At 50.9% G+C, this 17,959-nt stretch overlaps 1 protein-coding gene across 1 annotated transcript in view; it reads left to right on the top strand.

Moving 5' to 3' along the window:
- The window catches only part of DGKG (diacylglycerol kinase gamma), a 206,064-nt gene that overhangs the window by 43,697 nt on the left and 144,408 nt on the right, over positions 1–17,959 (top strand). The window lies entirely within an intron of this gene.

Genomic DNA, 17,959 nt, shown 5'->3' with positions numbered 1-17,959 from the left:
CTTTTTCCTAGCTCCAGCTCTATGAGAGTCCAAACAGCAAAGAGATGAAGAATTTTCATGTTAGCTATCTTCATTTCCTTCTTGAGTGTGATAGGGCCATTACCCAGTCCTTGTTTTGTGCTGTTCCCCAATGGCCTGCTCAGTTTTGATAGTCCTCCTTGATGGGTGGAGGAACCACCACTCCTGCCTAAGTTCACAGGTTCAGAGCTGGCATTTTTACGTTATAAAGCAAAACTGACCTATCACATTATAGCATGGGATACAGACATTACACATGAAATTAATGCATACAGCAACTTACAAACATTTTATAGAGTCTAACCCCCAAACACATCTTTACAGGTCTAACACCTGCCTGGAACAATACTAACATAAGATGAGCTGGTCTGGTTTCCAGCTATGAATTTGTCAGTGCTCAGGTGATGCCTACAGCCTTGGCAAGAGCTTGGTACCTCATCTACCAGTGTCACAATGTCATGTGGCACCAAGTCACATGGCTTCCAGAGGTCTAAGTATATTACATTAACCTTATTGTCTTTATCAGCCGAACTTGTAATCTCATCAAAAAAGATATCAAATTAGTCTGACAGGATCAATTTTCCATAAACCCATGTTGGTTTGCATTAATTACATTACCCTTCTGTATCAACCACTCCATTATCTTGCCTGGGATCGAAGTGAAGCTGGCAAGCCTATAATTACCTGGGTCATCCCATTTACCCTTTTTAAAAATTGGCACAACATTAGCTTTCCTCCCGTGTTCTGGAACTTCCCCAGTGCTGCAAGACTTATTGAAAATCAACATTAGACAAAAGGGAGCCTCAGCATAAATATCCAACTATCTGAATTGTGTCGGTTTATTTCAGTGAATGCCTGTGATTAGCATAACAGATAAGACAGAAAATATATATTTTCCTCTAATTCTTCAGTTTATTTGTGGATTTGACAGCCCTGGACACAGTATGTTTTTCTCTGATCCAAATCCAACCCCAGTCTTTCCACTGGCTTCAGTGGGCTGTGAAGGCCCTTAGTCAGTTCCCCCAGTTGTATGCGTGTGTCTTTCACACAATGAGATAGCCGAGTTCTAAAAAGAAATAAAAAGAGGAAAATGTGGTTTTAAAACCACAGAAGTTGCCAGAGGGACTCCAGTGCCGATCTGAAGTTACTTTGAATTTAGTTTTTGAAACTGACCAGACTTCAAGTGGATTGTCTCTGAGTCTTATACTGAATGCTGGCGTCACTTGAGCCCGCCATGGTTTCTGTTTTTCTTCAAGGGGAGCATTAATTGGCTGTTGCACTTTTTCTGTTTTTTGTTGCTCTGGATGTTTAGTTTTTCTAATTTTAGTAATGATTAAACCCAGGCTTTGTTTTTTTATCTATTTGGGTCATTTTGGAGAGTTTAATATTTGCTCTCTGAATGGCCTGAGCTGACTGGGTCTAGCAGGATGCTGAGAGCTGGGTAAAAAGGCAGATTGTGTGGGAGGTTGTGGTGGAGAATGGGCACAGTGGAGTTGAGGACAGAAGGAGCACTAATGCTGATTTTAGAGTAATCTGTTATCACAGTAACGTTTGAACACTAGAGATGTTACACAAGCATGATAGTTTCTACTTGCAAGTGGCAGGAGCAGACTGAACACAATGAGGAACTGTGGACTCCACGGCTACCTTGTCTCTGTCATAATCACCACCAGTCAGGACCAGAGATCCCAGGCTAAGGGATTGCTGAAAATTGTGAGAAGCTCCCACTCTGAATGAATAATAAACAATTCTGTGAACCAAACCATGTAAAGCCATCAGACCCTAGCAGAAATCTTCGGAGAGTAAATAGGTGTAGATATTATCATAGAACCACAGGGTGAGAAGGGACTGCAAGGGTCATCTAGTCTAACCCCCTGCCAAGACACAGGATTTGTTGGGTCTGACCCATCCAAGAGAGATGGCTATCCAGCCTCCTTTAGAAAACAGTCCGTGAAGGAGCTTTCACAACCTCCTGAGGTGTCTGTTCCCTTGTCCTACTGTTCTTACAGTTAGGAAGTTTTTCCTGAGATTTAATCTAAAGCTGCTATGCTGTAGTTTGACCCCATTGCCTCTTATCCTGCCCTCTGTGTCAAAAGAGAACAATTATCCATACGTACGTACAAATGAAGGCGATTGTATTCCTTGAAGAGGGAGACAAAGAGAGTTGGTCCGGACTGTATTTGCAAATGCAGAGAAAACATTTGGATTCAATCTGGACCACTTGGGATCCACTTAACTCTCCTCTATGGAGAGATTGGGTTGGGCATTGTAGTCACAAGATTCAAATCGGGGGCCTGAGATCAGACTTGAACTCGGTATTGAGGCCCCTTGTCAAGGCTGATTCCCCACTCTGGCACTTCGAGTGCAGAAGGTGAGGTCCCACAAGGATTTTAAAAATTAATACTGGCCACTCCAGGCTTTGTATTAAACTCCCAAGGTTACAGCTTCTCTCTGTCCTTGGATGGGTAGATGCTGCCGCCATCCAAATGCAAAACCCCTTGGAACCCAGGAAGGCGCACTTTGGAATTCCTTCCTGGGGTGTACCCTCAAGCCCTTTTCCCCCTTCCCCCCTGCCTCTGGGGAAGAGCTGAGAAAGGAAAACAAAGAAATCAGCTGTTGCCACCAGCTAACTAAAAAACACATGTGCACAATCCTCTTAAGACAAAAAAATCCAAATCCTGTTCTTAAAAAAGGTAAATTTTATTAAAAACAAAAAGAAAGAAAATACATCTGAAAACTCAGGCTATTGCTAGATTTTTAAAAGAGCTATTCCAAAAATTAAGCACCCAAAATAGTTTTCTGGGGGATCAGCTTAAAGGTTACAAGCAACAAAAGCATCCGGGGTTAGCACAGAGGAATCCACAAGCCAAAAGAAATAAACAAAATAAACCTAATTGCGTCTTTCTACACATTTTCTGATCTACTTACATATCTGGGTTTTCAAATAAGCAATTTCTAGGTATGATTCTCATGATATTCATACCTGGCCTTCAGCTTCTCCTGGCATAACTGCTGTCCTGTTCCCCTCTTCCCTTGAGAGCAACAACAACAGACCCACAAAGAAGAGTCTTGTTTCAATTTTAAAAAGTTCTAGTCGTCCCATTGGCTCTTATGGTCAGGTGCCCACTCCCTTTCTTTTACCTATGCAGGGAGACTTTTTTAACCCTTTACAGGGAAAACAAGCAGAGAACAGTCACCAAGAGGGACTTTATAGCTAACTTGCTGGCTGGGTGTCCATAAAAGGGAGCTACCCCCATCTTCATTTATCACTCCCTGTAAGGGGGAGGGGGCAGCCAGCTCATCCCTCTCTGGGGTGGCGGGGAGCTAGACCTCCTCGCTACTTCTGTCAGGTGTGTCGGGGAACTAGCCTGGTTGTGGGCCAACAGTCAGTGGCGCAGGCCCTCAGGCAGGGGCTGAGCAAACAGTTCAATAGCAAACCCTGGCTCCAAGCAGCGTGGGGGTGGGGGAGGGAGGAAACTGCCACCTGCGAGATGCATGGCAGGGGGACGCAGGCCCACCCACTCCACTGCGTCCCAGCCCGGGTTCCTAGCAGCAGCAGAAGACCCGCTGCTGTGTCTGTGGGGTTCCTGGCCGCAACACACTGACATAGGCTCTGGCTGTGTTGCATCCTGACTAGGGTCGGCTGCCCCTGGGCTGCTTCCTACCTCCCCCTCTAGAGGTACCTGGGTCCGGACGGCATCCTCCAAGGGGTCACACACCATGGGCTCCTCGGGGTAACTGGCAAGCGGCAAGCTTGGCAGTGTCTCCGGGCTTAGGCTAGCCTCAGGCAGTGGCTGGTCTGGCCAATCCTCGGGTCGGTCGCCGATTGCCGTGGTCTCCTAGCTAGAAGCTCCGCCACAGGCATCTGGCCTCTCCAGTGGCTGTGTTTCAAGTCAGCTCTGGGGTTGGGCTTTTATACTTCCTGTCCTGCGCCTTGACCTCTGAGGGGCGGGTGCAGGGTTCGCTGGCTCCGCCCACTTTGGCCTCCAGAGAGGCTCGTCCTTCTCTGGGGCGGTGGGGAGCCAAACCGCCTCACTACACCCCCACCCCCTTAAGTCTGGCTCCTGGTCATCGGGGCAGGAAATCAGCATTAGCATGGTCCTTGCCGGCCCTGTGGCGAACCGTAAAGGCGTAGGGCTGTAGTGCCAGGTACCAACAGTGTATTCTCATATTATTGTCTTTCATTTTGTTCATCCACTGAACCGGGGCTTGGTCGGTGACTAAAGTGAACAGGGCCCCAAGAAGATAGTAACGTAGGGCATCACAAGCCCATTTCACTGCAAGGGCCTCCTTCTCCACCACCATGTAGTTCTTCTCCTGCGGAAACAATTTCTGGCTAATATATAAGAACGGATGGTCTTCCCCATCTATCTCCTGGGACAGGATGGCGCCCAGTCCTACCTCCAGGGCATCCATTTGGAGGATGAAGTCTCTGTTGAAATTTGGGCTGTAGAGGACCGATTCACGGCAGAGACTTGTTTTGAGTTCCTGAAAGGTGTCTTCGCATTCCTGGGTCCAAACCACATGTCGAGGGCTGTCTTTGGTTAAAAGGCCGGTCAAAGGGGTGGCGATAGATGCAAAATGGGGAATGAAATGCCGATAATAGCCGGTGAGCCCCAAGAACTGTTGCACCGGACGCTTTGTGGTGGGAAGCAGGCAGGCCGCCAGGGTCTGGACTTTTCCCACAAGGGGCTTCACTTGTCTGTTTCCTATGGAGTAGCCCAGATAAGTAGTCTCTTGCCATCCAGTGTGGCATTTTTTTGGGTGGGCTGTCAACCCAGCAGCCCGTAGGGATCTCAGGACAGCAGCTACCCGTACCAAATGATCCTCCCAGTGGCAGCTGTAGATGACCACATCGTCCAGGTAGGCGGCCACATAGTCTTGATGGGGTTGGAGGATATGGTCCATCGGCTGCTGAAATGTGGCTGGAGCCCCATGGAGGCCGAAGGGCATCCAGGTGAATTGGTACAGACCTGTTGGGGTGGCAAACGTGGTCTTCTCCCTCGAAGCGGGGTCAAGGGGGATCTGTCAGTAGCCCTTGCTGAGGTCAAGTGTGGTGAGGAAATGAGCCTCCCCTAACTGGCCAAGCAGCTCATCTACGTGAGGCATCGGATACGCATCAAATTTAAAAATGGTGTTGACACCTTGGAAGTCGATGTGGAAGTGCCGCGTCCTGTCGGGCTTGGGTGCTAGCACTATCAGTCTATGCCATTCGCTCTGTGAGGATTCAGTTACGCCCACCTCTAGCATGGCTTGTACTTCTTTCTTGATGATCTGCTGCATTCGGTGCGGCAAGGACATGGTCGCTTCTCGGATCACTACCCCAGGTTCTGTCTGAATGGTATGGTAGACCAGGGTTGTGTAAACCAGCTGGCCGGTGAAGGTTCGTGGGAATGCCTGCAGGAGGCACTAGGTTTGCTTGCGTTGTTCGTCCGTGAGGGTCTCTGCGAGCTGGGGCCCCTCAGTGTCCTGGGTCAGGGCGGTGTGGGGGCCCAGCTCTGGCTCCAGCAGGTAGGGGTTAATTAATAATCCCTCGCGCTCCCGCCAAGACTTCAGGAGGTTGACATGGTACCACTGGGTTTTCTTACATTAGTCTGGTTGGTTGACCTCATAGGTGACGGGCCCCACCTTCCAGACCACCTCGTAGGGGCCCTGCCAGTGGGGCCCTTGCTCGAGGGCAGGAGAAGCAGGACCCAGTCCCCAGGTTTAAAGTCACGGCTCTGCGGTTATAAGTTCGTGCTTGAGCCTCCTGGGCGGCCCTTAGGTTTTCCCGGGCGAGCGCCCTGGCCTAAGTGAGGCATTCCTGGAGCGGGAGGACGTACTTCAAGAGGCCCTGGGTTGGTGATGATGCTTGTTCTCAGGCTTCACGCATCAGGTCCAGGAGCCCCTGTGGGTGGTGGCAATACAACAACTGAAAGGGGGAAAACTTCGTAGAGGACTGGGGCACCTGCCGGATCGCCAGAAGCAAAGGCGGGAGTAGCTGGTCCCATTGGCATAGTTCTTCTGGGGGGAATTTGCGCAACATGTCTTTTAGAGTACGGCTTGACCGTTCAAACTATAGGTTTGTGGATGGTAAATAGAGGTGCACAACTGCTTGATCCCCAGGAGCCCACACCCCTGCCGCAGAAGTCGGGAGGTAAAGTTGGTGCCCGGGTCAGTGAGAATCTCCTGGGGCAGGCCTACCCGAGCAAAGACTTTCACAAGCTCGCCCGCAATGGTTCAGGCGGTGATGCTCCGTAATGGCACTGCCTCCTGGGAATGGGTAGCGTAATCTACTAGGACCAGCACATACTGAAATCCAGCAGTGCTTTTGGGGAGGGGCCCCACCAGGTCCATGGCCATGCGCTCGAAGGGCATTTCAACAATGGGCATGGGGACCAATGGGGCCTTGGGTGTTCGCGGGGGTGCAGCAAGCTGGCACTTGGGACAGGAGCTACAATAGTTCCTTACTTCCTGATGCATGCTGGGCCAGAAGAAGCATGTCAGTTTCCAGGCTAGACTCTTCTCGTGGCCCAAGTGCCCAGCAGCAGGGGTGTTGTGGGCGAGTTTCATTACGGCCCGCTGGCGACATCGAGGGACGAGTAGTTGTCTCTGGGGTTCTCCCGTGCGCGGGTCCCGTTCTACTCGATAGAGCCGATCCTGAAGCAGTTCCAAGTGTGGCCACTGCTTCGCCTGGTGCAGGTCAATTATGACTCCATCGACTGTGGCTAGTTGTTCATAAGTGTGACTAAGGGTGGGATCTGCTCTTTGGGTCACAACAAAAGTCAGTGTGAAGCAGGGGTTCAGCGGCAGCATCTGGCGGGGCATCCGCGGGTTCTTCTTCTGGTCCGTTGAGGTCTGGTGCCTCCTCCCCCTCCGATTGGGTCTCAGGAAGGCCCCCTTCCAGTGCTGGGGTAACTGTGGGCTTTTGTCGGCATTTAAGCGGAGGACTTCCAGGAAGTCTGGCCAGTCCTGCCCCAGGATTACCGGGTAGACAAGCCGAGGAGCCAAGCCAACCACCATCGATCGCGTGACCCCATCCACGGTCAGCCGGACTTGGGCACTGGGGTAGGGTCGTACGTTGCCGTGAATGCACTGTAGATGGATCGTCCCCAGGCGTGAATCAGCCTGGAGGCCTAGGCTTTGATGAACCAGCATCTGACTGCAGCCAGAATCAATTAGGGTCAAGGTTGGGCAATCCCCGACAACCACTGGCACCGTAATCTTGGTGGCCTGTGGGCACCAGGCACGGGTTTCTCCTGTGCAGACCTGGCCGAAGTTGCAATCCATTTTGGTGCAGTCCCACTGTAAATGGCCACATTTCCCACAGGAAAAACAGGGTCTGAAGTCTGCACGCCCCAGCCAGGACAGTGTTCCCACCTGGCCCCTGGGAGGGCTTCGGTTGGTCCCTCGGGTATCTGGTCAAGGTGCCAGGGCTTGTCAAACTGGGGCCTCGGCAGGCCGAGGTCGGGGCTCCAGGCCCCATTACGGGTTTTGTGGCTCGTCTGTGGGTTAGGGCGCTCCGGTCCTGGCGGGGCAGCTCGAATGCTTGGTCCCACCAGTGCTTCGGCAGTGAGGAAATCCTCCATTAATGTGATGGCAGCCGCTAACATCATAGGCCAGTGGCAGAGGACCCAGGCCCTCCCCCGTGATGGGAGTATATGGACGAATTGCTCCAGAATAATTTGTTCAACGAGCTCATCCAGGGTCTGCCTTTTGGGCTGTAGCCACTGCTTGCACGCTTCCCTCAAGTCTTGGGCTACCATCTGGGGTCGGGGCCCCATAGGATAGACCAAGCTCTGGAACCACTGTTGGAAGGTCTCCAGGCTAACGTCCAAGGCATCTAAGATTGCCGCCTTTACCCAGGTGTAGTCCCATGCCACGTCTGTGGACAGGCCCCGTTATATGGTTTGGGCAGTCACAGTCGGGTATGGGGCCAAGATGGTAGCCCACTGGTCTTGGGCCCAGCCTGCGACTAATGCCACCCTTTCAAAAGTTACAAGAAAGGCTTCTGGGTTGTCGTTGGGTCCCATCTTTGTCAACCGGATGGGAGGGGCTAGGCTGTGTGGTTCAGCAGGCCCTGCAGGCTGAGGCTCCGCAGGACGGGGCAACAAGGTCACCAACTGCTGCAGGCATTGCTGCTTGTCGTCCAGTTTCTGGTGTCCCAGCTCCAAAATCAGCTGTTGATGTTGGGTCCCGAGCTGTTGGACCAGCTGCTGCTGGAGCTGGGCGGCCTGTTGTTGTTGTTGGCTTTCGGCTAAGAACTTAATAAGCTTAACCATAGTCACTTGGGCACACTCCTCCACAGATCCCTTCTCACAAGGATCGGGGGATCACTGTCCGCATTCTCCAACACGTGTAGGGGGGTTCGGCTGGCTTGTCCCACTCTGGGGCAGTGGGGAACCAGACCACTTTGTAACTTCTGTCAGGTGTGTCAGGGAACTAGCCTGGCTGCGGGCCAACAGTCAGTGGCTCAGGCCCTCAGGTGGGGCTGAGCACACAGTTCAGTATTAGCCAGCCCAGGCCCTGGATCAGGGCAAGCAACAAACAGTCAGTGGCGCAGGCCCTCAGGCAGGGGCTGAGCAAACAGTTCAATAGCAAACCCAGGCTCCTGGTTCCGAGTGGCCTGGGAGAGGGGGAGACTGCCACCCGCGAGATGGGTGGCAGGGGGGATGCAGGCCCACCCACTCTACTGCGTCCCAGCCCGGGGCCCTAGCAGCAGCAGAAGACCCGCTGCTGTGTCTGTGGGGTTCCTGGCCGCAACACACTGACATAGGCTCTGGCTGTGTTGCATCCTGACTAGGGTCGGCTGCCCCTGGGCTGCTTCCTACCTCCCCCTCTAGAGGTACCTGGGTCCGGATGGCATCCTCCAAGGGGTCACACACCATGGGCTCCTCGGGGTTATTGGCGCACAGTTGGCTTGGCGGCTTCTTGGGGTAACTGGCAAGCGGCAAGCTTGGCAGTGTCTCTGGGCTCGGGCTAGCCTCAGGCAGTGGCTGGTCTGGCCAGTCCTTGGGTCGGTCGCCAATTGCCGTGGTCTCCCAGCTAGAAGCTCCGCCACAGGCGTCTGGCCTCTCCGGTGGCTGTGTTTCAAGTGAGCTCTGGGGTCGGGCTTTTATACTTCCTGTCCTGCGCCTTGACCTCTGAGGAGCGGGTGCAGGGTTCGCTGGCTCCACCCACTTTGGCGTCCAGAGAGTCTCGTCCCTCTCCGGGGTGGCGGGGAGCCAGGCTGCCTCGCTACACTCCCCTAAATGCATTGTCTGATTTCTGAGGAGTGGAGAAGCCACGGATCCTGTTCAGTAGGTTGACCTTCTACAGCTAGTGGTTGCCGTGAAAAGGTTCACAGTTACCTCCAGCAGCGATGCAGTTATTGCCAATTTCATGCGTAGGTAAAAACAGTGGGATATGAGGTACTAAGGTTTGCTAATGTCTAGCAAATGCTGACCTTTTACTGATGACCCCTCTGGTGGAAAATGGGCTGGAGGAAGCCATGCAGGAGGTGAGGAGAAGGGAGCTCATGCCTGACTGAGCACAGGAAACGGAACCGTTCCTCTTACTTCACCCACTGCTGCCGCCACCACCTTCTCAGAGCCTTTCAGCCCGCGCGCCAAGCAGAGGCTCCACATCGGTCAGCCCTCTCCCCAGGTAACTGCAACCCCTGCTCGGCCCACTGGACATGGGCAGGGGGAAATTCCAAGGGGAAGGGAAAAGAGTGAGGGAAAAGAATTGCAAGGGATGGAGAAAATCTCAAGGGTGGGGGAGGACAGAGATGTAATGCTCATGTGTGACAAAGTTTATCTACTGAAGTTGTGCTACTGGGTGAGTACCCTTTTCCAAACACATAGGTACACTGGGCACCAGGCATATAAGTGTATGAGGATTAAGACGAATATTTAGAACTCCAGAGCTACTTAAATATTTGCATTCAAGCTTAGTTGACTTGTTTGGTCTAAGTGAGATCTACAGAAACAACCAAGTTTGAGGCACCTCAGTTGTTTTAAAGCTACCAGATCTGATCCACTCAGCCAGCAGGACCTGTGTTTAGAACCCCTGGCAGCAGATAGTCAGGATGGATGGAGGCCAGTGGGACAAACCTCCCACAATTCCTGCTCTGCCTAGGGTCCTGGAGCTGCTCACCACAGCTCATCAAATGGGCAGGGCTAACCAAGGCACTGACAGTACAGGGGCTGCTCCCGGGAGATGCACCAAATCACTATCTCCTCAAGCACTGGGGCTTCTATGGAGCCCTGGCAAGCCAGTCAAGTCCTGCCCTTCCTTGAGGGCTGACATCACCTTTGACGCAACTGCCCTCCTAGCACCAGGGCAGGAGTGCGGGCAAACTGTACTCCCTGTGCCCACCCGGGGGGATTAAGCCAATTAGTAATACATAAATTCCCTAACTGAGCATACAGGTACATGGCCTGTGCACAGTTTCCAAACAATCGTGTATGTTAAACCACCGCCAGCTTACGACTGCAAGCGAAACCAAGGAAGCAGGCCTCAGGGAAGAAGTCCAGGTCCATGCTAACCCTGCAGCCAGAACTCTCCTGGAAGGAGGAGGATGTGCTGCTTTTCTTTCCCAGCCTTGCTGAGCTCAGACACCTGAGCGGATTTTGCTCGGATTTGAAAAAACAAATGTTCTTTCCAGGAGAGACCCTCTAGGACCAATTCAGTGCTGTGGGGTTGTGCTGGGCACTGATTTGCAACCTCACCAATAGCAAGTGTTACAGGTTGCCCCAGCCTCTGAACAGTCAGGAGGGATTTTTGCAGCTTTTTAGAGCAGTGAAGCAGCCAAGTCCTAGTGAATTCACAGGACGTTGTGCGCCTAACTCCCTTGGGCTCCAGGATGCCAGCGGTTATTTCCTTGTTCAGAGAAGATTCAGACTTCAGTTTTTTCCTGATTTTATTTTATTCCTGGCATGCGCATGGTGTTGCTCCTGCTAATGCTTTGAACAAGGATGAAAGCGGCATAAAAGCTCCCACAGATGTAGCGTGACTTTCAGAAGTCCGACCAAGCAGCTCTGAGTTAAAGTTCCCCACCAGAATGAAATGTGTGTGTGTGTTAACTGTCTCCCCCCCCCCAACAAAAAAAGCCTTTGTGAGAACAAGAACCTTTGTGTGGGCTGTCGATCCAGATCACTACCCTTCCAGGCAGGTGGTGTGTGTCACTCCACTATTCTGCGCTTGGAGCTGATATCTGCAGAGGCTGTGTGGGGGGTGGAGGATGGTCCCCTGTCGCCCAGCTGCTCTTTGGCACAAAAGGACTCTCTCTTCCCTCTGAACTGCAGGGCAGGAGATTCTGATTTCACTCACACCAATGTGACCCCCACCCCAAATCACTAGTTTTACCAAGATAAAATGAGAGTGTGAGAGCCCGCCTGGGGTAACACCTCTGCATTCAGCGGGGGTGACGTTGGGCAAAAGGGCTTGAGTGCTGGCTGCTAAGTGCCAATCAGGCAGTGGTTGGTGGTTGGCTATTCTGTTCACGTTCGGCACCTTTTAGTCATCGAGCTATTAACCTACTGGTGCCGTAGGAGTAGCTGCAGCCGTTGCCCCTGCAGTGGGTTCCCTGCTCAGATAATTATGTCTGTTGCATTAGTGGTTTGTGATCTTTACCAATCTTCCTAAAAATTAGAGCGAAAAAGACTTACTCACCACCTACTGGGCACCAGACCCATGACTAATCAGTAGCTCAGGCTTGCAAAGAATAACTTTTTCCAGACAAATTTGATTGCTTTTTTGGACAGGCTTGCAAAGCTAGTGGCTGAAGGGGATGCAATAGCCATCATAAATTTAGATTTTAGGACATGAATTAATTTTGAGAGGGAGATTTTCATGAGACACGGCATCAAAGTGGCTGGGCTGTGAGCAGTGTCTTGTGGATTGAGATTGGCTTAAAGTCCTAAAGGAAGAAATGCGTAGACTTGGCATGAGTGAAGAGATGTCTAGTGGGGTGCAGCGGGGGTCTGTTCTGTTCAGTGCTTCGTTCCTGATCTGGGACTGAGAGAAAACAGCACATCTGGGAGAGAAATTAACTGGTAAACTGACAGTGAATGGGGAGCACTTTCAAATCCCAGTAGGTGGGCAGACTGATGCTAGCTTGGCTCACACTAGTGTGCTAAAAAGTGTGGCCGTTGCAGCTTGGGCTGGAGCTCAGGCTCTCAGGGCTAGGAGGTTGGGTGGGTTTGAGCACCTGACTACAGTATCCACACTGCTGTGTTTAGAATGTTAGCAAGTCTGTCTGCCCAGGTTGGGAGGCTCACTCCCAGATGCCGGGTAGACATACTCGCAAAGGGAGCTAGGAGGGTGGAGGTGGGCCTAAGTGGCAAAGGTCAGTGCAGGGCTAGCCAAGTCTGGGGAGGTGTATAAGTGGGGTTTTGGGTTAAATCTGTCAGCGAGTCCCATGCTCCCCTTGGCTTCTGTGCCGGGAGGGGGAGGAGAAGGGAAGCCTGTGGATGTGGCTGGGGGAGCCGAGGAGAGGCTGCATACATCTTCTCACTGCTCTGGACGCTCCTGTGCAGGCATCCGAGCCCAAAGTTGGGAGAAGGCAGAGGCTGGGAGCCAGTCACGCTCCTCAGAAGTCTCCCTCCACCCAGCCCAGCAAAATTACTGCAAGGAGAGCCTGCCTTAGCTTCGCCTCTATCGGATGGGTAAGGCAGCTGTCGCCTTGGGATGGAGTGCCAAGCACAGTTAAGAAGATCCCAGAACAAGTGGGGTTTCTCTGTCCTCCGGGCTGGCACCGTGGCATGACCTTGGGGATTTAAACACTTGAGTGCTTCAACCTTCACAGAGCTCCCAGCAAGGAGTTCAAGGGAGACCGTCTACGCCCCTTTGCCCTGGGCAGGCTTCCCCCAGGGAGGGTTCTAGGGCAGTGGCAATCAGGGTGCATGCCCTGTGACTCCTGTGGGAGCTGGGCTGCCAGAGGGCTGGGGCTGAAGGGTGACACCATGGAGACACGGGCCCTGGCATGTTCCAAAAAAACCTTTGTTAATAAAGGGGGAGGCAGGGAGTCATGGACCAGTGCAGGTAAAGTCCTTGCCCCCCACTTTCTGGCAGAAGAACAAAGAGATCCCTTGCTTACCTAGGTTGGGGTAACTCAAACAGCACCATGGGCAGTGTGTGCATCCCCTGTTCAGGGAGGCTAGCCCCCTGCCTCCTCTGCCCGAGGCCCCACCTCCTCCTGCTCTTGCTGGCTGGCCTTCCGGTGCAACCCCGAAGCCAGCCCAGCTCGCTGGTGCCCGGAGCAGTCCAGAGGAGCCTCAAGTCCCAGCCAGCCGGCTGGGGCCAAGCCCTAAGCCCTGGTCACCCAGAGGAGCTCTGAGCCCAATCTCAGCCCAGCCCTGGGGCTGCAGCGGAGAGCATTAGTGGAGGTTTGGGGAGGCTTATCCTCCCCCAGAATCCATTACCCGCTGCCCATGCACAGGGATCTGTATTTCCAACAGGCAGAATAGTCACTGGGCTCAGTACAGGGGTTACTGGGTGAAATGCAGTGACCTGTGATGTGGAGGAGGTTAGACTCGATCTGAAACTCGAGGAATGTTTGACTCTCTGGCCATCCTAGGAGGAGATTCAGCTGGTAAAAATGAAAGCTAATGTGACTGGAGGGGAAACAATTGCAACGGTTCCACAAACAAGTGACGAATCCACATCACATCACTCAATTGAACACGACCTACTGAGTCCAAGACAGTGAATATGTGCTTGATAATGAGCAAAATGAGGCCAGTTTTTGAGCAGAAGAGATTTACAACAGAAGCCACAGGCATTGACTTTTGTTTTTACTGGTGAGTGCTCCTCTTTGCCCCTCCCCACTGTGCAAGCAGTGGGTGGCGCCTTGGGGGGGAAGAGGCCAAGCAGGGGTGGGCCTTGGGGCAGAGTGCAGGCGGGGTCTTGGGGGGAAGTGACTGAGTGAGAGCGGGGCCTTGGGGTGCAGGGTGGGCAGAGTGGGGGTGCGGCCACAGTCTGGACACCAGGGCTCACAAAAGATTAATCCAGCATTTTAGCTTTTCCTTTCCTTAATTTCATCATGTTAATGAGTGCCCAGACACTTCCCGAAAGGGAGATCCGCTTGGATTGTGAAATAGTATATCAAGGGAAATGGTGGAAGCTCCATCACCTGTGTCTTTTTCAAATATTTGGCTGTGGTGTTCCTGACTCCTGGGGTTTGCTTTTGGCAAATATATTTATTTGCAGGTGTGTCTGTGGGAAGAGCAAGGGTTGTGAAGGCTTATGCACATGCTGAACAATGCCAGAAGTGATCAGTGGCATCTGGAGAACTCTGAGTGCATCTGGAAGACAATGCCATGTGACACATCGTGCGAATAAGCAATTACGAAGAACAAATACTCAGAATAATAGTTGTAGTGAATAGATGACAAGCTCTTGCTATCCTCGCTGAGATGGGACCATCTTTGGCACCTAGGTGCTAAAAGAAATAGAGGTGCGTTCAGTCAGAGTGAACCATCCTAGCAAACAAGAACAGTGAGAACAGAAGTAAAGTATTCATGAGACAGAGCACATGGTGTGACCAGACTGTACCTGGATACAAACTGGCCCATGAGCTGCGGAGGGGAGTGTCTCTCCATTTAAGCTATATCAAACCAGCCAGATCAGGTGCACGTTTTTCTCTCTCCATCGCCCCAGATTGCAGGGTATGAACATTTCTAGCTTATAAATTTTTCAATGGATTCTTTCCTGGGGGAGGTTTTTTTTTAAATCAAAAACAAGCCCCCATCAGCTGAAATATTTGCATGAAGTCTTCATATAATAAATCTGAGTTGAGTTCCCTGTAAAACATGGCCACATGAGGCCCATTCCCCGATCATTCCAACAGAAAAAAGGGCAAAGTTTGGTTGTTTGTAAATAGCTCAGCCGGCTCTAGATTGGAGTAGGATGGGCTTTGCTAACAGTTCCCCATTGTGCAATGGAGATGTGAGCTTGTCTGTCTCTCACAGGCGTGTTGTCAGGATAAATACATTGAATTGAAAAGTGCTTGGAGATCTACTAATGAAAAGCGCTATATAAGCGCTGGGTGTTATTAGTATTAGTATTATTTATTTGCATCCAGGCATCTATTAAGGGCAACAGTGCCTTACAGCCTGGAGTTCAGACACACTGGTAGGACATTCCGAAAAAGACCACGTTCCTAAAGCACCCTATGCTCTGAAGTAGTTCCCGCACCCCAGCAGACTGCCACTGGTTAGCATGGTGGACAGAGCTGTGAAGACAGTTCCTTTTCTTTTTTAAACAGTGTTTGAACTGCCTGGCTCACAGTGGTTCCATGAGCAGACATTTCATTTAGAGGGTGTTGGCCCACATCATCAAAGGTAGTTAGGCTCCTCACTTGCATTGCTTTCAGCTGAAGGTAGGAGCCTAAATAATGAGGCTCTGGCTGTCATCTTGTGCTCGAGAATCTTCCATTCAAGTCTCTAGCTTGATGGTTGTAAAAATAACTTACAAGATATAAACCAAGAGTGACCTGATGCAGTGAAGTCTACGTGAGTCTGCAACTACCCTGAAGCAATAGCTCTGAGAGGTGGGGCCCTGTTCATCTCAATTGTACGTAACTCTTAAGACTGGTGTTATTTCACTGCTGATCAAGGCCAACCAGATGAGAAGGGATAATGACTATGCAAATGTGTGCTATCTGCTGCCAGCGGCTTGTCTTTTGGGTGACTCTGGTTGGTAAGGACTGGTTTGTAAGAACTTGGGAGAGTACCAGTACTAAAGTGAACTAAACCAGATTAACGCACAACATGTGTGCGCACACACACACACACACACACACACACACACTTCAACCCATGTCTCTAACTCTCAGGTGAAGGAAATTTTCATGAGTGGTGGTGAGGAATTTTTTAGTGCTTCTGAATTGTGGGCGCTGAAGAGAATTAGAAAAAGCCAGAGGAGTCTGGCTCAAAAGCTGACTTAAGGGAACACAGAAGTATCGTGTTGTTCTTTACTCTCTTTCTGGGGAAAGGAAAACTCCACCCTTGGCTCTCAAAATAGACTTCAAAGTTTTCTGAGGGAAAGGAGACACTTGGATACATTCACAACTAGTCCGAAGGTCCAAACTTGGGACTTTGTCTACTGTACAACCATCTAGACCTCTTTGAGAGAGGTGCTCTCATTAAGCCATTCCACTAGACAAGAGATGGTTAATGAGCTCTCATCTAATAGGCTGCTACTACCAGCATGAACTTGGTAAGCATGCTCTGAGATTATACCCTTCTAAACATGAGCTCCTGGGAGAGAGGCTCAGGTTCCTGAAGATGTAGTACTAGTGGCACCTAGGCGTAAACATCTGGACAGACCTCAGATGCTTACTGGTGCCCTGGATAAATGTGAGTGTAATTGCCTGGGCAGACTCCGGGATGACATACTTGCTTCAGCATTTCAAGGACAGCAGCTGATGGTTCCTGCCTGTTCTCTCTGGAATACAGACTGCAATTGCTAATACTAGAATCTTTCCAAGGACTGGTTTCAGAGGTGCCACAAGTTCTCCTCTTCTTTTTCCAAGGACTCTACACTTTGGGGAAACCTGGATTTGACATGAGGTAGAGAACTACTTGGGTGATCTAGGAACTCCATCAAATCCCCTCTGGAGGTTATGGATAGAGCCAATGAATTCAAACCCACCAGCTTCCATTGCTCTCCAAAGCTGGAAAGTCTGCGTCTGTCCGATGCACTAAGAGCAACAGCTGGCCAGTGTGTTGGAAAGGAAGGAGCTGAGGTCCACGTTCCTTTCCCCAGTAAGAATTTCCTTTAAAGAGCCGATTTTGCTACCCCTGTATACAGCACGCATGCTCCGACGGTCCTCGTCATGTAGTCTCTCTGTGCAGTAATTGGCTATGATCTTTGCCACTCTGGTCCTTGTATCACGTCTGTGAGCTTGCTGCTGTCCTCTCGAGAGTCCTCCCTTAGGCAGGGTTAGGATTGGGGTTGGGGGCGGGGCAGACGCTTAGGGTGGGAATGTTATAATGGAATAGGCATGCAGACTATATATATATATATATATATTCCCTTCCTCCCAGTCTATATTTCTCTCCAGAAAGTTCAGTTTAAGCTGTCACTGCCCTTTTCCTGCCTTTTGAAGTCAGAGAGCTCCATCCATGCATGACTTCTTTAATGAATATAAATATAGCGAAATATAAATAATATGACATGCCTGAAATAGCGTCACCCCTGAGCATTCAGGCATGGACGTCATGGAAAGAGGGGGGAAAAGGCTTTTTATCTATTTTGGCCTTTTCTGAGGTTTGTTCCATTCCTGAGGAAAGTGCAACCTTTGCCATGGATGAAAATATGCTGACGCTTTAAAAAAAAAAAAAAAGGAAACTGACCCGTGGACTGAAACAAAGTGGAAAGTTTTCCATTGCAGGGGTTGTCATAACACTACAGGCCAGGGCCCATAACAGTGTGGTGAGAAGCGGCTTGTATCAGTGCCTCTCCACAGACACCTGTGGGGTTAGAGACACCTCTCCCGTGCTGTGACAGCGTTTGAGAAATCCCAACAAACAGTGAAACAAAGGGCAGGCCAAAACAAGCTGAAAAACACCCCCTAACCAAGAGAGCTTGAATCAACACCGATTTGAAATGCACCTATGTCCAAACCTCTTCAGGCCGGGCTAAACCCCTGTCTGGATATTTGTGGCCTGAAGATTCATTTGAAGCTGGTTGGGGATTAGGAAATTCTAACCAAAAAAGATGAAAGCAACTTCACTGGAAATGGTGAGGCTTTCTTTCTTTCTTTCTTTTTTTTTTTTTTTACTGTGGCCTGTCAATTTAAGGGAGCACTAGAGTTTTGGGCAGAACAAGTACTGCGAGGACATTGCTAGGTGATGGATCACTCTCTGGCTGGCTGCGCTTATCCCTCAGTCTGAAGAACCCAAACAGTCAGGACAGAAAGAGCGAGAGAAGGGTTAAACAAACGCATGGCTGTTTTCCCCGGCTCCTCCTCTTT

This window comes from Caretta caretta, chromosome 9, assembly GCF_965140235.1.
Source record: "Caretta caretta isolate rCarCar2 chromosome 9, rCarCar1.hap1, whole genome shotgun sequence".
Classification (NCBI taxonomy): Eukaryota; Metazoa; Chordata; order Testudines; family Cheloniidae; genus Caretta; species Caretta caretta.
This window is presented reverse-complemented; position numbering and strand designations above follow the sequence as displayed.